Here is a 25330-nt window from a genome sequence, read left to right as displayed (position 1 = left end):
TCTAATTCCTCCCACCCCAATCCATGGAGACTGTGAGATGGTGAGAGAGGCACTAGGTACCCACTGCCAACTTTGTTGCTTGCACAAGGAGATGTTGAATCAATGTTGCTCAGTGGCCAAACCCACTGGGTTTGATTTTACATCCAAAGCTATCCAGCTTGCAGTGAGCAACAGCCTCAAGGGCAAGCAGCCTTCCCTCCTGCTTTACACAAGGAGAAAGGAGTTAGTTGTTCAGAGACATCAGAGATCCAGCAGCCACCACCTTCCAAAAGGATCTGTCACCTTCAATTCTGGCAGAATTCTCCTTATCAATAGCGTTTACTTGGATCTCCACCCCTCAAGTATCAGCCTGCCTTAAGAAATTCTTTCAGACTGAATGGTATGTTCATTTTAATGTGGTTATTCATAAATGAAAAAAAATAATAATCTGATGCCATTTGCAGAGACAAAACACCTTTTTGATCATGGGGTTCAGCAGCAACTTTTCCCCCAGCAAAATTCAGCAGACTTGAAGCTACAGCATTTGAAGTAACAAGCTCTCTTCATCTCTCCTAGAATTTTTTTTTTTTCTCCATTTATTTATTTACAGCCAGTCTTCACTCCCTCTTCCCATTTCTACCACTCTTCTTCATCCCCTCCATTCATTCCCATCTGTATGTACATATCCATACATACAGTAACTATGTCAACGACCACTGCAGTGTCATCCAGCACATGGAAAAGCAGACACGCAGGTTGGATATTAGGAAAAGCTTCTCCAAAAGCGTGGTGAGACATTGGCTGCCCAAGGAAGTGGGGGAGTCACCATCCCTGGAGGTGTTAAGAAATGTGGAGATCAGCACTGAGAGATGTGATTAGTGGGCAATCTTGGGGGTAGGTGGATGGTTGGATTAGGTGATCTTAGAGGTCTTTTCCAACTTTAATGATTCTATTCTATGATTCTAAGACCTACTCACAGATATCATAAGCCTAAAACATGCAAACAAATTCACCTAATAACCTCTGCTTTAAACCAGCCCTAATTCTGCCTTACTCTCTTCACTTCCCTACCCCCCTTCCTACTGAACATGATAGGTGTTCCCTGTTCAGGTCCACGTGGCAGTGCTACCCAACAAGCCCAGAGATGAAAGCCTGCTATGTATTCTTGATTTACATCCTGTAAAGTGCAATGTGTGGAGTTACACGAGAGCCTGTAAACAAGCAGAGGGCCAGTTGCTTTATACAGCATGGAAAGTTTCTGTTTCTTGGAACCGACTGGTCAGCTTGGAAGGAAGTCAACCCTCAAGGTCCTTCTCCCTCTTTGGGGCTCATCTGAACCACCGGCTGGCCCAGGCAGCTCTGCCCAGGAGTTAGGAAAGCCAAACAAACGGATCCGTGTCCGCACAGCCTCAGCTGCAGCGATGTTTCCATTTCTCGACTGGCTGGGTGCTGGGAGGTGGGATCATGTCATCAGAACACGAGTATTTCCTCAGCCCAAAGGGTCAGCAGTCTGGCAGTTTCTGCTAATGAGATGCACAGCTGGGACTGGCAAGCGGCAGTTGTCCCAGGGTTAATAGATGCCTGTGTGCCTCTCCTGAGAAACTCGGGAAAGCAAGAAAACCTGAGAAGTGTTCCAGAATTAGATCTGGTGGCCCCACGCCAGCTGCCCAGCACTGAGTGCACAGAGCAGGCTCTGATGCAGGTTCCACACCAGCAGTTTAGGCCCAGAAAAGTCTTCCTGCACTTCTGCTTTCCCTCCCAGCTCACTTCCTGCACCAGCAGAACCTTTCCCTTTGGCTTTGCTTCCCCCCTACACCCAGTACAGCTCTGATCCTCTTCCCCCTTAACTCTCGTGCTGGATTCAGCTCCAAGCTGTCACTCAGAAGGATGGCACTTCTGAAAAACATCCAGATGCTTTAGCTATTTCTATTCTGCCTGGCATAAGGTGGATAGCCAACTCAGCTGGCTGTGCTTTGTCAGGTCTTCTGAAGCCAGCATTCTGCCCTGCAAAAACACCCCCATGGTTTTGGAAACACCAGCCCTAGCTTTGGTGCTCCTGATGAGAAGCAGAAAAACACACTCTGCTTAATCCCCTCTGCAGAAAAGGATCCAGAGAAAGGAAGATGCCTGAATAGGAAAAAAATACTCCTGCTCACTTACAAACACTTCATGTAGTTGTTATGGGAGGAAGACAGGAGTCTCTTGCCAAACACATTGTCTTGGCATAATTATTCCTCTCTCCTCCTCCATCTGAATCAGGCCATAAGGAAGGAGCAGAGCCAGACAGGACTTGTACGCATCTTGGCTCGGCGTACTGCAAGTGGAAGCTGTCAGGCAGCACTGCAGCAGCAGGAACGTGTTACTGAATGGTATAGGAATATTAATAAGCTGGAGATGAACAGTAACATCTGCCACAGAGTCTTTCAGAGCAACAAAAAGAATAAGAAAGGTCTAAACAAGGAAAAGCAAACCAAAACAACTTTCCCTGATCTGCTGTCCAAGCTGGTACTTCCTCACTTCAGAGAAAACAAATCTACATCACAGAGCTTGTGCGTAGCAACCAAGAAGGCTGAGATCTGCAAAGCTGGTGTAATATTGCTCCCACTGAGATGAAGAGTGACCTGTGGATACATTTCAGTATTCAGGAGCAGATGTAAATAAATGAGAAGTGTCTTCAAGGTACTCACCCTCAAACCCCAAGCCCAGAAACAAGCAAACAAACAACCCCAAAACCCAGCTCACCCACACCATAAGGTCAGCTCTCCCTTTACTATACCCTACCAGCTCCCCTCTGACTGCACTTGCAGTGCTGGAGTGCCCAGAACACAAGAAAATACAAAAAGCAATGAACTCAGACCTGAGCCTCAGGCTGCAGCACCTTTAGCACTGCAGAAGAAGAAAGCTGCTGCAGGCTGCCATGGTAAGAGACAATTTCTAAAGGCCTCACCACAACCATCAGTTTCTTCCCAGTTCCTAGGCAGCTGGTCTTCTGCTTATTAGAGATATACAGCCAGCTATAAGGCTCTGCAACACCTTTCCTCAAAACACATAATATATAGCTGCTTTTCTAAAAAAAATAAATAAAACATAGGAAATAAAATAGGAAATTCTCAGCACCACTCACCCCTCACAACACAGCCACTTTGTTGTTTAGTGATGCATCGCCTTCCAACCACATCTACAAATGAAAATTGCAAAGCCTTGATGGGAGAAGCAAAAGCTTCGTGGGCAGGGCCTCTTACAGCTGTACCTCAAAGGGTTAACGAGGCCAGCAATGTGCAGCCTGTGGGGCTGATCAGGTGTGCTCTGACCTTCCCACAGTGACCTGGGGGCAGGGATGGGTTTCAGAACATGTCTTCATTGCAGTTGTGCTCTTCGTATTTTGGTAAGGCATCGTTCTGGTGTCATGGAAAAAATCAGTTTGTGTTTCTGCACCTTTTCCTTTTGAAGACCGTCTTCTTCACACGTCCAGTTCTCCATCTTGGCAGGGGGTGGGGGAGGAATGATGTCTGCGCAGTGCTTTGAAAACCTGAGTTTTTAGGAATTATCTGCTGGCACCAATGTCAGAAGCTGTAAGTCATTCAACACCTTCCAACTAGGAAATGAGATTCTACTGACATTCCTGGGAACGTTTTTTCTGGCTTGAAGCTATTAGGTATCACTGTAAGTGTGTCCTATAGCCAGTATTGTTTTGTGGCCAATACTATTGCTATAGTATAGCAACAGCTCTATAAATCTGCAGACACTCTGCAGTAGGAATTAGTGTCAAAAAAACATGCAGAGCTCCCTGCTCTGCTTCCAGTTTGAGAACACATGTTGGAGTAATTCATTTGGACAGATGTGGCATACTGAACACCTGACGAAGCCACTCAGGACCTGCAGAGGGACGTCTGCACGTCCCCAAACCTAAATGAATTTTCCTGCTCAAGCGTTAAAACAAGAGTGAAAAATAACCAGGAGACAATGTGTATTAGCACTCCCCAGCCCTACACCCAGCAGAGATGTACTTGGCAGTCAATGGAGGTGTCTGTGTGTTCTCACTCTTCCCCTCCTCCCCTGCCAAGACCAGCTACCACTCTTACTTTCTTTCCTAGCATGAAGAGCACTCTGGAAAACTGCTTACCACAGGAAAACAGCCCCTTTACAGAGAGAAATGAGAGAGCAAGGAACATCTGTCCAAGCTGATGGGGCCAAAGGGGCTTCACAGTGCTGCAGAGCCACCTTCCAACTGTGCAGTGATTGCAGCAGAGCCAGGCACCCTGGGCATGCTCTTTCTTGATGTCCCTGCAGGTTCTCAGCTGGCTGTTCTGTTCCTCTTGGTGTGAATGAGAGAAGCTCTGGCTTCAGATGGTGCCCTGAGTCCCAGTTCAGGTAGCAATTGTCCTCTGGACAGTGGCAGTCCTATCTTTAGGGCTACTACCTACAGAAAAGGAATCGAAGGGAAGGGATGGAGAGTTATTGAGCGGTGCTGACATCAACTCTGTGTGATGTGTGCTGTAGCCATGGGATTTTGCCCTTCGGTTGACTCTTAAATGAGCGCTCAGCTGGAGCAGGCTACTGTCTGGCCTTGCAGCTCACAGCACAGGAGGAAGGCTGAGGAAAACGCCTGTCCCGTGGCTGTGATGGGGACTGTGGTTGTTATTATTTATATTGTGGTGCTGCCTAATGTGTGCTGGGTGCCTTCCAAAGGCAGAGAGAAATGCGAGACTGCCCTGCAGCGCTGTGTGTCACTGCGAGAGCGGTCGGTGCGCTGTCCAAGCTGTGGGCTCTACAAACGAACCATTGCTTCCATCCAGAGAATAGTTTGGGGCTGAAGGCAGTGCCGGGGATCGTGCAGACCACCCCAAGTACTGTCATAGACCAGGATTTATTTAATCTTCCCAGAGCGATGGCTGGAAGCTTAAAAGTGATTCCACAATGTCCCCTGATAGTTTGTTCCAATTGCAGTAACTCTTCTTGGAATTATAAAGTTTTTTCCTAATATTTATACTAAATGTTCCCTGCTGCAGCCTCAAGACATAACAGCATTTTCTGTCATTTTACTAATGAGGATTGTTGATGTGTGCTCTCCCTCAGAACATCCCTTCATGTATCTGAGTGCAGCCAGCCTGTCTCCTCCGTGGGATAAATCAACCCCAGGCTCCCTGCTCTTCCTCCCAGGCCACACCGCTTTCGTGGTCAGTGCGCAGCCCCACTTGGTTTGCCTGTCTTCCTCTCAGCTTGTACAAATGAACATTAAACACAGGAATCTCTTTCTCTGCCTTTCCTAATGCATACTGCATGGCCAAAGCTCTCAACGCCTCCAGCATCCAGGCCCTCTGAGTTCTGCAAACCATCATTTATGAAGCTCTGCGACCACTGACACAATATAGAACTCTCCAGTTGTAATTGAACTCTTTTGTTACAGAAGCAGTGAGATTAATTGGAATTTCATAAGGTGTTTCAGCAAGACAGTGGCAGAAATGAGACTGCAGTCCAGAAGTGCTGTGCATGGACCTCTTGGCATTGCTCCTGTGTTCACGCTCATTTATATACATACAGCAGAAGAAACATACTGATACAATGTTCTGTTCACATATTCCTAGCAAATCAAATTCTTAGACAAAGCCAAATCATTTCTGAAGCAGATTCATGTGGTTATTCATGAACTGGGAAAAGCTATCTTAATTTCTCCTCTTCTCTTGCAGATAGCTGATAAAAGCATATATGTTGTGGTCTCAGCTGTGAAAAGCAGATTAATTATTTATTGCAATCTTCCTGGAAAAACCTGCTCAAAACTTTTTCTAATCTATGGTGCCCCAGCCAGGAATTTAATTTCTGGGAACGTTGTGTAGCTGACAAGGCCTTTTATTTGTGTCTGGGCACCCAGAATCCTGATCCTCTCTGAAAATGTTGCTCATCATTAGCAAGGAACTGGTTAAAGTGCAGCAGGGACCTCAGTCCTCTGTTCTGGAGACAGCTGTGTAATTGTGTTTTTAACAGGAGTTAGGAATGGCCCATATGGATAAAACCAAGACTGCACTTCCTGGAGATTTACCTTGATAGAAATAAATCTATGAAGAAAAAAGTAAAGAAAGGAGAAAAAAATAGGGGGGAAAAAGGAAGAGAAAATCCAGGACAAAAGATCATTCCAGAAGGATGTTTGCTATGAGCTTTTGGGTGGTCTTCGTTAATTGTGACTCAGAGAGTGCACAGATCTTCCTGGCTCGAGAAGGACACAATTATGTTGCATAATGTTATTCTCCCTGAATTCATTCTCCAAGTGTGTGCATGGGCTTCACTGATGTCCATATAACCTCACTACATCGTTTAGTATACAAGCAAAAAAGTGCTTGCTTTCTGTCTTAGCTGTCTTTTCTTGATGAATCACATCTTAGGCAAGCTGGTAGGTTTTCAAGCAGGGGCAATCGGTGTCTCTAATTGTGTGTTAGCCTTAAATATTGCAAAAGAGTAGTCAGTCAATAATCAAAATCTAGAGGGCATTCCCTCAATTTATTTCTAATGCCTAACCTCAAATTCCTTGTGCGTCTAGGCCTCATAGATTAGCCTAATGGTTGGAGAAGTATAATTGATATCATAAAGCCCAGTACTTCTCAGTTTAGTAACAGTGTGCCTTGGCTGAGAACCCGAGATGCATCCCATCCTGGTCTTGCTGTTCTCAGCTACAGAAAGAAGTTAACATCTCACAAGGTTTTTGGGAGCCTTTGTCAGCCACTGTGTACACAGAATTTGCAAACCTAAGTGTTTATACGGTGCAGCATTTCCTGAAGAAAACTAGGCAGCACATAATCTCAAGTGACCTGAAAGAGACTGGGAAACTTAGAGAGGAGCAGCAAGCTGCCATGTGACCACCTCCACAGTGATAACCATGACCATCGTGATGGCAATGATCAAAGGACAAATGAAGATGGCAGATATGGGATGCTGTCCCAGAGCCTTGTGAGAACCACGTGTGCCAAGGCAAGTGTGCAGTCAGTACAGCCAGCAGTCAATGCAAGCAAGCCAATGCAGCCTGGAAGAGGAAAGGACGTTGGGGTCAGGGTAGTCCCACTACCAAGCGGTTGGAGTTGCCTGACCGTCATCTGCTCTAAGTTAAAGCTGGCAGCTGCAAAAACATTCTGTGAGCGTGCTATTCTTTGCAAGGTTTGTCATTCAGATCCAGTGTTTAGCTGGACTTGGAGGAAATCACAGACTCTCTGTTTCGAGCATGGGGACCAAAATGAAAGGCCACAGCTAAAACAGCTGCTTTCTTCAGCCTCCTCAGCGCAGTGCAGAGACGAAAGCAAGCTGCTTCCCCCGTTGTACGCGGCAGCTCAGAGGGCAGCCCTAACACATGCTCTTAATTCCTAGTAGGGAGGAGGACTTCAGAAATAGAAATCTCAGGTAAAGCTTGTGGGAATCCAAGAAAAAAGAAAAAACAAACAAACAAACAAAAAAAGCAAGGTTTCAGCAACTATTTTTGTGTAAGTTTTCTCTGGAAAATGAGTTCATCCTTTGCTGAGAAGAGATCCTATCCTAGGTGAGTGCCTTTGTGGCAGCAGAGAGACCCAAGATGCTGGAGCTTTCCCAGATGAGGTTATAGCATTATTCTTTCAGTTCCCTGTGAGGATCAATCCCAGTGCTTCAGAGCATGTACTGCCCTTCTCACCAGTGTTTCAAGGCTCTTACCTTCTTTCTTTTCCTCCAGCTTACAAATGAGAAATTCTCCCAATGATACCTGGCAGGGCCTTCAGCAATTAATTCAAATTTCTCAGCAAACAGACATTCTGCCCTGGGAAAGCTTTTATTCCTAGATAAGCAGAACATCTGGAGCCTAAAAGCAGAGTATCAACATTCCACCAGCCTTGAGGAGGCACACTGTAACCTGCTAGGCTGGATAACAGGCTCTGTAACAAAGTCAAAGTGAGTGAGTTTCATTCCTGGATTTTTGTATGGTGAGCATGAAACTCACCCAGGAGAGCTGATGGAGAAATGCTGGCAAGTACTTAATATGTGACTGGCAGGAGTGGAAAATGGGTCATGAGGTCTTCTAATGGGAACACGTTTATAAAAAGTATCTCAGGTGCTTTCAGATGAAATGTGAAAATGAGGTTTAAGCAATTCCTGGAGTGTGTTCAGAGTAGGGCAACAGAGCTGTAAGGGACCTGGAGCACAAGTCTAATGGGGAGTGGCTGAGGGAGCTGGGATTGTTCAGACTGGAGAAGAGGAGGCTCAGGGAAAACCTTATGGCTCTTTACAGCTGCCTGAAGGGAGGCAGTGGTGAGGTGGGGGTCAGCCTCTTCTCCCATGTAGCAATAGAATGAGAGAATGGCCTCAAGTTGTGCCAGGGAAGATTCAGGTTGGACATTAGGAAATACTTTTTCTCTGAGAGAGTGCTCAGGCACTGGAATGGGCTGCCCAGGGAGGTGGTGGAGTCACCAGCCCTGGATGTGCTCAAGAAACTTGCAGATGTTGTACTGAGAGACATGGTGTAGTGGGAATTACTGGTGATAGGTGGATGGTTGGACTGGATGATCTTAGAGGTTTTTTTCAGCCTTGGTGATTCTACGATTCTATGATTCCATATGTTAGGTGACTGCAGCAGCAGGCAGCAGGAGTCTTCACCTCACCAAAATTCTCATTCAGGTGCTTAAATCCTTACTGGGTGATCTAACAGCCTCAAGTCGGAGTAGGATGGGAATGAAACCCAGATTTCCTGTGTCCCAGGGCTCTATTTCCCAGACTGTGGTTCTTTGCAGATACACTGCATGTGACTCATATCTACACTGTCAGAAGTGAACTAAATACACACCAGTAAATGGAGGAATGTTTCCAGACCCCTGTGACCCAAAGTTATTCAGAATTTCCCTCTCCCAGGAGAAGAGGCAAAGACAGAAAAGATGGACAACTGGACAGGAACAGTCATCATGCATCAGAAAAAAATCCTTCCATAAATGTCATCTCAGAAATGGATTATTTACTTCTACTGAATAATCACTGCAGAACTGCACTTTTCTGAAAGCTTGAAAACTTCTAATTTCCAGGCTAAACGTATTTTCAGTAGGATATAACAATATTCTTGGCCAGTTCATACCCTTCTATTTCACTGCCAAAATTTATCTTCAAGTTGGATAGGTTCTAACACCCCAGTTCTGCCTTGCCAGAACAATTACATCCCCTCGTGGCCTTCTACTCTTAGGTATAATGAGAGAAGGTTATTTCAACATTTTAAACGATGGCTTTTTAACTTAAAAAATCACCACTGTGACTGTTAAACTTCTGCTGTTTCACTGAAGTCTAGACAGATGTGACCCACCTTATCTCCTTTGTCAAGATCTTATGAACAAAAACCATGAGGTCAGTCAGACATGATTTATCTTTGATAAACACTTGTATTGCATTCTGATTTCCCTTTTCTTTCTTTAATTATTGTCTTTAATTATTGTTTTTCTCAAAAACTGTTCTAAATCCTTAGAAGCTATTGAAGCCTGATAATTTTCCTCATTGCTTCCTCCCTCCATCTTAAGGAAAAGTGCCGTATTTTCTATTCTTTAACTTGACAGATTCATGAAAAAAGGTTGTTGGTTTTTCTAACTTGTAATTTATGCATCACATCTCTCAAAAGTTGTGGTTGGAGAAGCAGTTAAGCACCCTGTGTTTTTGCCATACTTGGTATCAGCACAAGATACCTATTTCACGTTTGGGTCAGCCCTGGACCAGCATTCTAGTAATCCCCACCATCCATCATGTACAGATAGGCTATGTTAAGTATCCACTAAAAAACAAATAAATGCCCCCAAATGCACCCACCATTTTCTGCATCAAAGCACTGATACGTTGACTTCCCTCTTCAGCTGCCACCTTTGTATTTTTTTTCCTCCTCTCTTCATTCAAAATAAGAAGGTAGAAAAAAAATATCTTTGTCTCCAACCAACTCCCTTTGCTGACTGTTGGCTCATAGGCAAGAAGATCGCCCAAACCAGCTTATATAAAGAGAGAATGGAATAACTCCTACAGCCAGCAGGAAAGTGATTCTGATTATCCACTCTGATGTCTGGAAGGAAAGAAATGTTCAGGCTGCTGGCAATACCTTTACAGAACACTTCTGGACCATGTACAGGCAGTTCATTTTTAGCTCCATAAAACTGGAGCTAAATTGGAACTAAGGTTATACTAGATTACTACATGATCTCAGCTATATGTATAATATGTCCTGAAAAGGTCCTGAAGTGAGACATGTAAATCATACCAGATAAGCTCAGTCTCCCTGTTTTAATTCCAGCTGCAGGATCTTTTAGAACTCCCTGTCCCTTTCCCTACTTAGAAACCTTATTAGTAAGTGGCCTCCGCTCAGTTCAGATGGGTTTGTTGCCAGATGTCTGTGCAGGCAAGATTACTTGCTAACCTCATTCTAATAATAAATATGAACACTGCTTTCATAATACCTTTCACCAGGGGAATTCAAAGAGTTTTAAATATGTTCAACATTTTAGCAGTAACAAAGAGCAAATTATGTAAATTTTGTTTCAACCTTGTCCTACAGAAAATGTGATGGAAGTGCCACAGGATCCTTATGGCTCTCCTAAGCACTGTGAAGACAGGTTATCTAGGTGCTGCCCACAGAGATGTTCTGCCTCTGGAGCTGAGCCATTCACAGGATTAAATCCGTCTTTGCAAAGCGCCTGTGCCTAAAACACCCTGGTGAAGAAAAGACTCTTTTCCGAGCAAGATGTGAGAGCTCAAATAAACCAGCCAACCTCCCTCTGCTGGAGGACAGTGTCTGAACGGAGTGCTACCCAACATTCATCACATTATGTAACACTTCGGAAACTCTTCAAGACATTTTTTGGTATTGGCTTAAAACCTGTTGCTCAAGGGAAGAATATTGAAGCCTAGGGTGGGAGCTGCAGGCCTCACAAGTCTGCCTGGGCTCCTGGATGTGCAAATGGGAGCTAGGGAGCTCCAGGTCCCCACTTCAGCACACTGGAGCTACATGGGAGCTGCAGACCCCCAGTGCCAGCCCTACTAGCAACCAGGCACAGATCCAGGGGAATTTAGCCTGTATTTCAGTGGGAATTTATTCATTTAGATGAAACAATGTTTGTTTGTTTTCAATTAATCAGTGCTCCCTGATGAAAAAAACATTTTGTCAGAGAATTCCCAGCAAACTCTACTGATGAGTCAGCAGTGATGCCTAGAATCAGCCCCAGTGCCCTCTCCCAGCCTGGCACACAAAGCTCTTTACCAGCCTTTGCCTCTGAGTAAGTCCTTGAGGGCACAGTGACCCTTCTGCAGCTTGGTGGGACAGTAGAGCAGTCTCATAGAGTGCCTCACCTCATGGAGAGGAGGCATGCTTTAAACTGGGGCTGTGGTTTTGTTTCTCTATCTTATTCACTTGTTTAGCATTTATAACAAAGCTCTAAAACACTATTTTGCTTTCCACCTCATCTTCACTTCAGCTTGGTCTTCACCTTCAGCTTGGTTTTCAATCCAAGAAGCACACTGGCATGGCCAAGCTACTCTTCTGGGGTAATAGCTTCAGGTTGCATTCAGGCTGGATATTAGGAACTTTTTTTTCTCAGAAAGAGTAGTGATGCAATGGCCCTGCTGCCCAAGGAGTGGTAGAGTCATTGTCCCTGGAGGTGTTCAAGAACTGGGGAGATGTGGCACTGATGGATGTGGTCAGTGGGCATGGTGGGGTTGAGCTGATGGTTGCACTCAATGGTCTTAGTGGTCTTTTCCAACCTTAATGATTCCTTGCTTGTGATTCTGATTCCCTGAGTGGTTGGAGAGCTCAAAAGTGTTGGCAGCTGCCACCATTCTGTCACAAGATTCTAAAATCTGCTGCTGTTCATACACTCCCAATAACCAGATCCATGTGACAAACAAACATTTTCATTTCAGCTTTTTGTTTCAGCTCCAGGAAGACCTGAGAGCAGCTGTTCGATAGCTGAAGAGGAGCTATAAGAAGGAAGAGGACAGACTCTTTAGCAGGTCCTGCTGTAACAGGGAAAGGGGAAAGGGTTTCAAACTAAAAGAGGAAAAGTTTAGATTGGCTGTAAGAAAGAAGTTTTTTACAATAAGGGCAGTGAGGCACTGGCACAGGCTGCCCAGAGAGGTGGTGGTGCCCCATCCCTGGAGGCAGCCAAGGTCAGGCTGGACGGGCTCTGAGCACCTGATGGAGCTGTGGGTGTCCCTGTTCATTACAGGGGGGATGGATCAGATGGCCTTTAAGGGACCCTTCTAACACAAATGATTCTATGGGTCTAGGAACAAAGGGAGATGTTAGTGCAAACAGAAAATATAAACTCAATATAGCTCTCCTCTTGGAGATCATAATTTTTCTACTACTTCTCTATCTGTCCTCAGTCTTCTCTGAGGTAACCAGGGCTTGAGTTGTCCATATATATAACCCCTTTAAAAATCAAATCCCAGTATACTTCTGGGAGTATACTGTTAGTATTCCCATTATACTACTTTCATTGCACTCCACAAAGGTGTTCTCATCCTATGGAAACTCACAGCCAGCCCTGTGGCACTTGTCAGTGCAAACGTATTGCATTACACTTTGTAGACCTGGTGCTGTGTGCTTTGCCCCTTGAATGTGGGAAAACACCACAGGAAGAAAATAAAAGAGGTGTTGCTGCTTTTCATTTCTTGCATTAATCCTCTCAGCCTGCAGTGTTATCATCATTCATACAAAATGATAACAAACCCAGCCATCTGCTTAAAAAAGCCCAGGCTGGTCATAAATCCACTGGGTCTCTTAGATTTAAGAGAGGAAAAGCTTGGAAGCAAAGAGGCTCTTACGCAATGCCAGCCCCCTCCCTGGGAGCACTGAAACCTTTAATCACGTAAAGAGGGGGAGATGCACTGAGGCCGGGTCCGTATTATTCCTCTTACATAACCTCCTGCTTTATTTGCTGATAGAGTGGCTTTTTTTTTTTAATTTTTTTTTTAAACTGAACTTGTCCCTCGGATGCCAAAAGAGCTTAATGCTAAATTGCAGCCCCCCCCCAAAAGAAAAGCAGACTTTACCCACAAGCAAAAATAAAACTCCATCGCAGATTGGGATTTTTCCATCTAAAAGTAAACCATCATTAACAACAAATAATCCAGGACAGAAGCAATGGGAACCTTGCTGGCACAAAACGTCAGAGCTGGGACAGGAGGACAGAACTCTCCTCCTGCAGACCTTGCTTGAATCACCTGCTACATATTTTCTTTACCCTCCTGCAGAGAAAATGTTTTATTATAAGGCCTGTCCCAAACTTGTGATAAACCCCCTGGGGCTGAGCGAAGTTTGGAGCCGGTCAGCTTGACATGTCTAAAAGGCCTCTTTTACTGGCAAGCACTCAGCACACCTGAGAGCAGCTCAGCGAGTCCAATAACGTGTAAAAGCATGCAGGAGGAACCTATGGGAGCAGTTTGGACACAATGAACTGTGTGCACTGAGATGCTCATGCTGTGCCACAATACATTCGCAGTCCTCTTATGTGAGTGCATGCACAGCTGTGCGCAGCCCTGTCCAGGCACCTGGCTTTGCACAGTTTGATTTAATTAAAGCACTGTCCCTGGCAGGCAGGCAGGCAGCAATAGCAACCTCAGTTGCACATATCCACATGCACAGCGTCTGCTGTGCTCACAGCTGACCCCATTGTCCCATACCCCCGAAGCTGGGGGGGGGGGGTGACCCTCCCCCAACTTTGTACTGCTGTGTGTGGACTGGGAACGCTGCACAGCACCTTCAGCTCTCTGCTCTGCCTGCTGCATCCCTGCTCAGCTGCTCGGGAAATCCCCCTGCACTTTACAGCCTGATGCTTTCAGGCATCCAAACTCAGAATTGTTTTACCTTAAAGCATGGCAGCTGTAGAGCAGCTTCACAAAGCTGGAAGGGAAAGGCATTGTATCTGTTTTACAGTTAAAACCAATGTCCCTGTTACACAGTGCACACCTGTACACAGGTAGGTGCCCTCCTGTTGTGCATGCCTGCGTGCAAACAACCCGATATTTGCACTTGAAAACAGACCTGCAGCCCTTGCTCTGCCTTCTTCCAGGGTCTCTATTCACAGGCATTCATGTGCAAAAGGAAAGGGTGGAGATCCTGCGATTCCACCAGGATATCTAGGCACTACCATTGCCCTTGTCATCTTTTAGGCTCACATGATAAAGCTGCTGTCCGCAGACCAGGGCCATGCCAACTGAATTGTTGTCTAGGCCAACCAACACCCACAGGGCCCAATCTCTTTTGTGCTCTCTCTCTTTGAACTGAGTAGGAACCACCCCTGTGAAAACCTCTGGTATTTTTAGGCCAGAGAAGATTGGCTCACGGTTGGTTCCTTTCCTGCCCCATGGGAACCTGGCGTGCAGAGGGCACTGCAGACAGCTGCAGGCAGGTCAGCCCAGGAATAACACAAGATTGAAGATATAGGAGGAGCTCAGAGCCACCTTTGTTGAGAAGTGGGACGCTGGGCCTGGTTAGCAGCCGAGCATCCATCACAGAGCGAAACGCGCTAATTGCCTCCATCCATGCTCCCCAAACCTGCCAGCTGTGGCCGATGCCCACTGTTAGCAAATCTGACCCTCATTATCTGCTCTCCTCCCTCGTCGTTCCGCGGCGCCTAGCACTGCAGTGCACAATTAAGCACCCGCCATCGCGTTGCTCCCAGGCTGATTTGTCATCACCAGCATTTGTTTGGGAATGTTTGTTGGGGAGCACATGGTGGCGGGGTCAGTGGATGTTGTTGAGGTTTTTCCTCTTGTGCCTGAGGGCCAGAGAACTTTGTGCATTTCTCAGTATGTTAAACTCAATTAAAAAAAAATTAAAAAAACAACGTCAGGATAACTTAAAGCAGATGTGAGCACAACAAGCCTGAGACCCTTCTGAGCACAAACATGGCCATTTCATTGCAATTCCAAAGGGCTTTTCTGGCAGCCTCCCCTCCATGTCCTACATTCTTTCATTCCAAGGAAGACAAACAATTCAGGCTGGAACAGCAAGGCACGTTTTTCAAATAAACAGGTTCCCTCAAACAATTTTTGCCTTTGTGTCACCCCATACACACATTCTGCTCTTAAAGAAGTGAGAATACCTGTTGGTGTTTGTATCACACCTTTCATTTAAGGAGTTCTATGCACCTTGCTCAACCGCGTGAGCATCTCACATGGAGGTGTTTTCAACTCCACAGCCCAGCATGACCTGAAGTTACAGGGACTCCCACAGAGGCTTTGTAGCCTCTCATAGTTGGAAAGGGGACAAACAGGACATGGCAGGAATGCAGAGGGGACTAATGGCCAGTGACTGGGGACCCATCCTCGGGTAAAGCGTGTTGTTCGCATCTGGTCATCACCACCAGGTCTGTGGCTTTCAAGAGCACAGAATCTCTATTTCACTCTACAGCTCTTTCAATGGCTTAAACACAGGGCCAGTTTTGGACAGAAGTACAGTTTATGATGCACTGCCTAATTCATTTGTTACCTAGGCTTCATTCCTGTCCTATTTCCCTCACACCCCTCAGTCTAGCAGCTGCCTTGACCAAAATCACTCATTCCTCTTTCCTTGCTCCTAAGTCTCATGCTTACTTTGCTAGCTCCTTTTCTCTCTGGCTTTGGCTTCTCTGACTGCTTCCTACTTCCTGCTCCTGCCCTGCTCAGGAGCTCTCTGCAGTCTCCTTGCAATGGCTGCTGCTCCTCCACATTGCTTCACTTGTCTTGTGAAGGGGAAAAGCAAAAAACAAAGCCATGTTTTGGAGGATTTTATTTCAAACCAAGGTTGTTTGAAAATTTACTGAGCTGCCTTGCGTAGACAACTTGAAGGATTTCTTATCCCTTCCAGTCAAATAGAATGTAAATTAACAAAATAGACACTAAATAATAAATAGTGGAGGTAGTAAGTATAATAAACAGTAGATAATAAAATAAGTAAAGGGCTCAAAATAAAGCGGAATGCCTTCTGCAGAGTGAGCAGTGGCTTGAGGACCAAGAGGAGGTGTTCTACAGCCCAACACTTGCGGTCTGTGCCACGCTCTGCACAGTGCCAACAGCTGCATCACAGGCTGAAAGCTGGGCTAAGGTGTAGTTGTCTCAGTGAGGCAATGACACAGAAGGGCTGGCTGATGTCTTTGGAGCCTGGTGACTCCAGTGGAAGGGGTGAAGCAAGAGAAATGGGACAGCCTTCACAGCCCACCCCTTAGGGGAGGTGGGTTCTTGCGTCCTGCAAGAACAGAAATGGCTGCTTCACCCTTCTAATAGGATTTTCATATTCTTCAAGAGCTTAACATGGGAAAATATGTTTAAAAAAATAAAATAAAAAAAATTTAATCATTCCAAATCATGATGATGAAAAATCTTTAAACCTCCCAAATCCCTCTAAATCCCTTTACAGGATTCCGTATTTCTCACAGTAAGTTCCTTTGGTTAATTCTGCCACTGAGTTAAGGTGCCCAGAGGAGAAATAAAGAAAGCTCCACTCGAAAAACATTTTTCTTTGAGTGCTGAACTTCACAGGATCTGAAAAACCAAGGGACAAGCACCCCACATCAAGGACAGCTGCATAAACTTCCTGAGCACAAGAAATTAATCATAATAAAAGGCTTTTTTTTTTTTTTTTTAAATACAGTTAGGTACCAAAGATAAAATGGTTATTTCCCAGAATTGTTCCTGTTTGGCAAAGCTCCTGATTGCTTAGATTAAGAACTTTTATTATTGAGCTCTTTATAACCTCTACCCTCAAAATCTGGGGAATGTCTTTCACGGACAACACAGAATGACTGAATTTGCAAACATTCCCAGCTTTTACATTCCCTCCCTTTCAGCAACTCACCCCAGTGAGTTCACTTCAGTGTGTGAAGGCTGCTTCTGAGCTGACTTTTGACTAGTAGGAATGATTCTGAAAGTTGTATGAGATGGAACAGAGCAAAGCAAATCATTGTATATGTTTATCCATATTTGCCTCTACTTTCATAAAATAGAAAATTGTGTACTTAAGGGTTTCAGGCTTTTCCCATATTGATTGATGTTTCAGATCTCCCTGCCTATAGTGCTTGAAAGCTATTTGCTATCAGTACTGGTTGTGTGTTACTCTCTCAAAGGCTCTACAACACAAACCCATGGCTCCACTGTGCTGTATGAATTGATAGGAAATGAGAGCTCAGGCTGTATTGTATGGAGCCACCTCCAGCAAGCGATTTTAAACTAAAAGAGGGGAGATTTACATGTTCTGAAGAAATTCTGTACTCAAAGGACAGTGAGGCAGTGGCACAGCCCAGAGCTGTGGGTACCCATCCCTGGAGGTGCTCAAGGCCATGGATGGGGCCCTGGGCAGCCTGAGCTGGTGGGGGCAGCCAGCCCACAGCACGGGGTTGGTGCTATGTGGTCTTTAAGGTCCCCTCCAACCTGAGTCCTTCTATGATTCTTTGAGTTGGGGATGACAGCCTAAAGCTGACCAGACAAGGGTCCCAAACTGAGCTTCATTTGAAGCAGATGCACAGGATGTGGGAGAGGAGAGGTGCTGCCTCAACACAGTGTGAATACAAACGCTGCAGTCCTTTTGACAACCCTGCATCTTCAAGCAGTGGGAAACTGAGCTGAGAAGCAGGCAGAAGTGAGTCCTACCCTGTTCAGGCTGGGGTGAGGGCCAGGCAGCACAGCTGGCCCCTCCTCAGCTGCTCTCAGAGTGCACATCACAGCAGCTGGTTCGGAGGCAGGAGGGAACAGGGGAAGCTCCCTCGATCCCCATCTGCCAGAGCTGTGTCCAGTCTCATGCTGTAATTGCATTAGCATTACTTCATCATGTACAAAGGCTGGTTTCAACTGCCAGCTTTTCCTGTAGGCTGTATGGGCAGAAAATAAATTTCAGGGACATACTTGATCAGTAATGGCCTCTAACATCAAAAATGAACATAAAGATACTAAGGGCAAGAGGGGAGATGGGTATTTGTGGACAGAGGAAGAGTTGTGACTCAACTCTACAGGGAATTTGGACAGAGAAATAGTCCCTTTGAAATTATCATGCAAATCTGGAGGCTTTTCAGCAACTTCAGCTAAATCCTTCAGGACTGTGCACACAGAGAGGTTAATTTGGTTTCAAGCGGTGTGGATTAAAAGCAGAAGAGTTCATCCCAATTAATTCCCTCTCTGTTCACTCCTACTTTGGAATTAAAATGCCTAATTCTGAACCACTGCAATTCATCTTTAACCTGGCTCAAGTTTATTAAGAGTAAATCAGCCTCTTCCAACAACAGTGCTGATAGACACAACTGATTGAGAACAGGCAGAAATTGCTTCACATCCAGTCAAACCTTTACTATGCAATTAAAAAAACCCAACACCTGAAATGTGGTATATTCACTACATCAGATTCAGATATCAATTACATCACTAAGAAGTTGATGTTGATTTTGTCTATCTTCTTCCATGAGCCAAATTTTGACCTAACTCACTTAGATAACCAAGAATCTGACCACTGGTGTGTGAGGACATCTTTCCAAGAAAAAGTATAAGCAAACCTCCAGAAACAATTTAGGGATCACTTATACAGGACAGGATGATAGGACAGACCTTTATTTCCACGCAGTCAGTTTAATGACTTGTGATCTGAAAAGAAAGGTTCTAGGAGGAAACACGTTGAAGAGCTTGAGATGCTTCTAAGTTTTTAACTAGTTTGTGTTTAACGTTTTATAACAATGAAATGCTTTATGAAGATACCAAAAAATGACCTGTGAGCTCAGGAGATGTTCTGAGATCTACACATGGATAGCTAGCAACTGCCCACTTCCACCTCTGAGCTCAAAGCACCTTAGGATTCCTGTAGTGACTCTCAGACTGGCTTGCTGTGTGTCCTACAAGACTTTGGGTTTTTTAATAATATATATCAATTGACAGATCTTTGAGATCAAGCAGATTAGTAATAGGCAGACTAAGTAATTTGAAAAAAAAGGCTGGGATCTCTGGGTGGTGGGCACCATACAAACATCACTCTGTCATCTGCTACTTGTGCAGCACAGCAGGCTACACAGAATAGGGCAGGAGGAAGCCTGTCACTGGGCTGCAAATGCAGAGATGCCAAGCTATAAATATGCTGCTATATTTTTATTCTTGTTGTGGCAAAGTCAGGATGGTTGTTGTGATGCTGGGGGTGTTGCTGGGGTCGTTTTCTAATTATAATTAGATTCCATTACTTTTCCAGGGTCATTATCAGAGACGCAGTCACGTGTGCTTGCTTTTAAATGCTGCTGGCCCAGCTAATTATCCTGGGCACAAGTGAAGTCCAGAGGCAGAGGGGAAATAATTCCAGTCCCAGGAGCAAGGCTGTCAGGGGGTGGGTACCATTCCCAGTCTGATACCATTGTGGTCCACAGCAGGGACAAAAGATGCTGTGAGTCATTTTCCAATGCCGGCTGCAGTGAGCAGCTGACCAGAAGCACACTTTAGGGGTGCTGGCAGTCACCCTACAGGTGCTCTTGCCTTGCCCTTGCTGCCTGCCCTTGCATGCTGGAGCCCTCGTGTCTGTAGGCTTTTTTGCACCTGTGGATTCAGAGGCAGGATTTGCAAGCAAATGTATTGGAACATTTTCAGGCTCTAAAAATAAACAACACCTGTCATTAGCAGTGCCTTGCTGAAGCAGCCATACTTGAGCGTCCTGCCTCATCAGAGTGCCTGATGCTGAAAGGGCTTTTTGTTGCTGCTTGTGGTACTCTTGCTCTGCATTCCACAAGTGCCACTGCAGGAACCTTTCCAAACAAACTGCGAGGAGCCATGCCTAGGAAAACCAGGACCTGGGCTCTGCAGGTGAATCTGATGTGCAGAAAAATCCCAGCTGAAGGCAGCAGAGGACTTAGTGGAGCAGCTCTATGCCTACAAATCCACAGGGAAGTGGGATTAAATTATTGGACTTGACAGCTAGGGAGAGGTATGCTGTCTTTGTTTAATCTTCCTTTCCTGTCTAGAAAGAAAGGTTCTGGTGCCCAGCATGAGTCTTCCTTTGCTCAAAATGATCCCTGAATTCTGTTCTCCTTTTTACAGGAGTTTTTTCCCTTTGTAGAGCCCTTCAAACACTTTCAGATGGTTTCCAAATCCAGAGCTAGGCCATGGATACTATCTCCATTGACCTTCCTTTATTCAGCTGCTATACCATGAGGCAAGATGCTTGTACCAAACAGCCCTCCACCTTCCCAATCTGTACCCACAGTGCAAGGGACCACTCACCTCCACAAACAGATGAATGTGGACCAGAGTGATGTAGCCCTTCACCTGCCTTACACCATGGAAATGCAGGGAGACAATCCCAAACAATGCTTTTTGGTTTTAAAAACGCTATATTCACCTTCTAAAACAGGAACTCTAATTGACCTGGCTGCTCTGACGCTATTTTCTCTTGGGAAAAAAAGTTGCACTACTTCTTCGACATTCAGAACTTTTTAATCCTGATGCCAAATGCATTTCTCTGTATTAATATTGGCGGAATGAAAAGGCTTTCTTCTCTGCTTCAGCCTTCTCTCCCAGGATAAATCTTTTTGGAATTTCTTTATATATTGTGCTTTTGAATGTCCTTTTAAATGTTAAAAAATGACTGTGTGAGAATGTCGCCTTCTCATTAATATAATTTAGTACATATTTTCCTCCATTGTTACCAGTACAGTTCCAGCAGTGTTAACAATGGGAACCCTAGAGCAAATGGTCTGGCACCAGCACTTGTCATCTAACTATGACTGGTCAAAAATGTGTTTGAAAAGTGGTTTTGTGTTTTTTAAGTGTGCTTCTTTTGAGTAAGCACTTCCAAATGATGTTTTTAAATTAAAAATATATATATCCAATTTTTAGTTACATTTTCATCAGGAAAATCTTGGTTTTTTTGTTTGCTTTTTTTTTTTTTTTTTTTGAGTTAACAGAAGTGCATCCTTCACTCACCTGTCTTTTTCTTGATCAAGAGGAGGAAGGTAAAAAACAAAAAGGTCAGAGGATGATTTTCTTCATCAGAATGAAATTAATCAAGGTTTGTTTTTCTTAAATTCAAAATGTCTTTAAAAATCTAAGAAAATAAACCCCTTAAGGTCTTAAAAAAATTTAATCCTCCCTTTGTAACTCAGACCAATGTCAATACAACACACCCCAGCACAACAGTGAGCAGGCAAGTTTTCCAGTTACCACAAAGCTTTTAATGCTGCTAGTAAAGGGAGCTCAGGTAAATTCAACAATGGCAGTAAATGTTTTAGAAGTGTGTCCAGCACCGGTGAGAGAAGCATAGCAGCACAATTCTCTGACAGAAGCTCTGTGGGAAGTCACAATGCTCTGATATTAATATCCTCTGATATTAAAACTCTGGAGTCTACAGAATCTAGTCATTGCAAACTACTGCTGCCTTTTTCCCTTTTGCAATTACTGAGATCTCCTTTGTTTCCACAAATCTTTGCTGTAACTAAAACACAGGGAAAGCACACGCTCTGAAATCCTTCAGCTGTGCCTTCCCAGAGCCATGGAAACAGATCTTTGCACGCCCTGAGCAAGGCAAGGTGATTATTTTTTTTTCATGTCATCTGTCGCAGAGTTTGCTTGCGTCTCTTGTGAATATACAAATCAAAATCCTCGACTCAGGCATTTTTATATTGGTTCTGACAAGGTCACACCTTTGGCATGACCTGAACTGGACCGGCCTCCTCACTGAACTGCTTTTTATATTGTTCTCATAATGAATTTAAGCCCTCAGCTGTTAATACTTCTGCAACCCTACTGCTTCCTTCCTGGTGTTAGACAAGGATTCAGAGGGCCCAGTTAATACTCAGAGCTCTATCCAATTTAAGAAGAGGATTTGGAGCTCAATTAGGTCGCTTATTGGCTGCTTCTGGACCTGAGCTGGGACTAAAATGTGTCCAAACCTTCCATTGGGTCAGATGGAAATAACCCGAGATACGTCAGCACACCTGAACAAAAGCTCCTCTCCACTTCCCATGTAGTGCTCTCATTCCCTGCAGAGCCATGGAAATGCCTACATTTGTATAGCAACTTACTCACCGACAATGCAGCCTCATTTATTTGATGCTGGCAGAAAGGGATATTATTAATAGTGTGTGATCTACTGCGCCTCTCATCTGAGGATCTCTCTTAAAGCATTTTAGGAGGCTGAATCAATTTTCAAAACACTCCTGTGTAATGCTATCCCCATTTAACTGGAAGGTAAACTATGGCAGCAGGAGGAGATTTTCCCAAGGGTTCGTTGGTACAGTCAGAAATTGAGCCCCAGGCTCGTGCTCCAAATATAGCCTACATTCCCATCCCATGCCCGAAATCTGAATGCAGGAGTCCTCCAACTAACACAGCATCCCTTCTGCCTGCTGCTTTAGCTTCCAAAACTGCCTGTTGCCATGGGAACTGCAGTTCAGCTCAATGGACCAGACTTGCTTCAATTATATCAATGCAAATTGTGAGCAAATTCATTTAAGTTAATGGAGCTACTCCAGATTTCCATGGTGGAGTTGGGTGCTGAGCAGAACCAGTCTCTCTGGATTTGATATACAAGGTAGAGGTCTCTTGAGAATGGGGAAAAAAATGCTTAAAAGAGGGGTCCAAAAGATGAAGGACACCTTATAACAACAGTGTAGAAAGCAAATCTGAGAACTTGACTTCACCCAGTGTGACATGCTCCAGGATGCATCCCTGTGGACTTTCCCTTGGGATGAAGGGAATGCTTGAAGGAACAGGAACCTGAACGGACAATTTCTTCAGTGTCTGCCCACAACACCATGAAGGTGTGGATGGCTGCTGTCCAAGAGATGGAAAAAGGCAAGAAGTGAAGCAGATACCTCCTCTAGCATCACCCTCTAGGTCTCCTGTTCTCTTACAGCAGCTCAGACCTGCAGGGCAGCCAGCACCAAGCAGGCTGGCACTGCCTGTGTCCCCTGTCCATCACAAGCAGCTCTGTGCGCAGCAAGGGTCGGAGGCTGGCACTGCAGGAGTGTGGTACACTGCAGGGAAGGCGCATCTCAAAGGCATGGAAATTGGTCACCCTGCACTTGTGCTAACGTGGGAAGTCTAATTTGAGATGAACTTCTCCTATGATACTGGAAAGCAAACCACCCTGTGTCTAAGGCTGAGTAAGCAGCTACGGTTTCATATGTTCACACATATGCTGGAAATATATAAAGCTATTAAGTGCTGTCTTTCACACTGCTAGGGATTTGCCGTTTATCTTGCTGGACCTGAAACAGTTACTTAACTTCACAAATTAGTACTCAAATTTCTGGAGCCACCAGCCATTTAGATTAGATTGCTGCTGACCAGCTATGGAAAATACTTTGGATCAGGTAGGTTCAAAGATGGCATTAACACTATGGCTAAACTGATGCAGATTCTCTAAGTGGAAGCTCCCAAATACCCAAGCAGGAGATGGGAAGCCTCTGAGTAGCAAGGTTTGGCACCATCTGCTGTTCCTTATGGCAAAAAATCCAGCAGATCTGCTTAGACATTTACACTACAAAGACTGTTCTCCCAGTCTGAGGGTCAGGGGCGCTGGCAGGAATGCTGGGCAGTGACATAACTCAGCACTCAATCTGGAGGATGGTAGTCACTATTCTATTCGTTGCACTATTCACTTGCACTATTCTGCAAAATTGACCCTTGCACACATTGAGGATGCAGGCAAAGATTCAATTTGGGAGCAGAGCTGATCAGACCAAATATAATGCCCTGCTGGCATAACAACTGCATGGTGGTGCTGAGCACCTCAGAGCTGGATTTGGCCCATGCACAGTCAGCCAGGCCAAGGTTTGCACGCATGTTTTGAAAGTCTCAGCATTTCTTGCAAAACATGTTATTCTTTTGCCCACCTCACAATAAAAGGTCAATGCTCCAATTTGTTGTTTCATCACCAAAAAATTTGGATCTTTTCCCATAATTTTATCATAAACCTGATCTGAGTTTCAAGCTTTTGAAGAGATCCCCTCCTATATGTAAACATGAAATTCAGGCTGAGGGTCCAAGGTGAGCACTTTGCACACCTCCTATTTGGTACTGGCTACCAAACAAGACATGACCACAGATAATACAGAAGTGTCAACATTTCCATTTTGTCAGTTCCAGATCTTGAAAAGTTGTGAATCCTAATTTTCTTTTTTCTTCTCCTCTCCTCTCCTCTCCTCTCCTCTCCTCTCCTCTCCTCTCCTCTCCTCTCCTCTCCTCTCCTCTCCTCTCCTCTCCTCTCCTCTCCTCTCCTCTCCTCTCCTCTCCTCTCCTCTCCTCTCCTCTCCTCTCCTCTCCTCTCCTCTCCACCCTTCCCCTTTCCTCTTCCTCTTCCTCTTCCTCTTCCTCTTCCCTTTCCCCTTCCCCTTTCCTCATCCCTTTTCAAAAGATCACGAAAAAAAATTGAAAAAACAATTCATAATTGAGTTATTATAAAACTAATAACAAAACATGCTTAAAAAAAAAAAAAGGAAAAAGAAAAAAAAACAAAAAAAAGGAGCTTTTTATGCCTTTCCAGCATATGGAAAGACCCAATATAAAGTATTTAAATGCTTCAGACTGGTAATACTAGGGATGCCATTACTATGAGACAGCAATATATATTCATGTAGGATAAGGGCAACATGCCAAATTCTCCCCTTAAGTTAGATCACATTAGTCTCCTACACACTCCCCTTGAAGAATTTTACTTGGAGAATGGAGACTCTCCACTTGAGAACTCTAGCTGCTCTGTATGCTTATCATAATTTGAGGGGTAAAATATTTACATGCAAAGGCAAAAATTCTCAAAATTTGAGTTTGTAGTTTTTTATTTAAAGTCCAGAAATTAGGTGGTCTTACTAATATGAGAACAGTACTTCGTAAATCACCGCTTGGGCAAGAACATTCCTCCAGTAAAGCAAGCTTATTTCTAGGTCTGATCGAAACGTCAAGTTATGTGCAGTTCCGGGCAATCCAAAGCCCATGTTCTCAGAGATCTCAGACAAGGAAGACTCACAAACATTTCCCAAAAGAGCTTCTGCTTCATACAGAGTTTTTTTTGCAGTGCTAATCCTGCCCTGTGCTGGAGGCAGTGGTTGTAGAATATCACAGGTCTTCTGTGTCTAAGTATGGCAATGAAAATCCTCCGGATCTCTGATTTATCACTACTTTTTGGAAATAGAAGTATATCACAGTACAAGGGAGAGATCGTGAAACTAATATCCAAACCAGAGTCTTCTAATTTTGGCCTCCCAGTCATCTCTGACCATGAGGCTACACCAGGATACCTTATTGGGCATCGTCTCCCATCCCTCATGTCTGTCTTATGGAAGCTGGAAAATAATGTAGTCATGCCACACCACTGGACTCATTACAAAAGGAGCTTTGCAAAGTTAGAAAGCATCAGAAGACAGAGCTGTGACCTCTTTTTCAGAAGGCC

Source organism: Tympanuchus pallidicinctus, unplaced genomic scaffold (genome assembly GCF_026119805.1).
Source record: "Tympanuchus pallidicinctus isolate F22 unplaced genomic scaffold, pur_lepc_1.0 scaffold17, whole genome shotgun sequence".
Classification (NCBI taxonomy): Eukaryota; Metazoa; Chordata; class Aves; order Galliformes; family Phasianidae; genus Tympanuchus; species Tympanuchus pallidicinctus.
Note: the sequence above shows the minus strand (reverse complement) of the source record.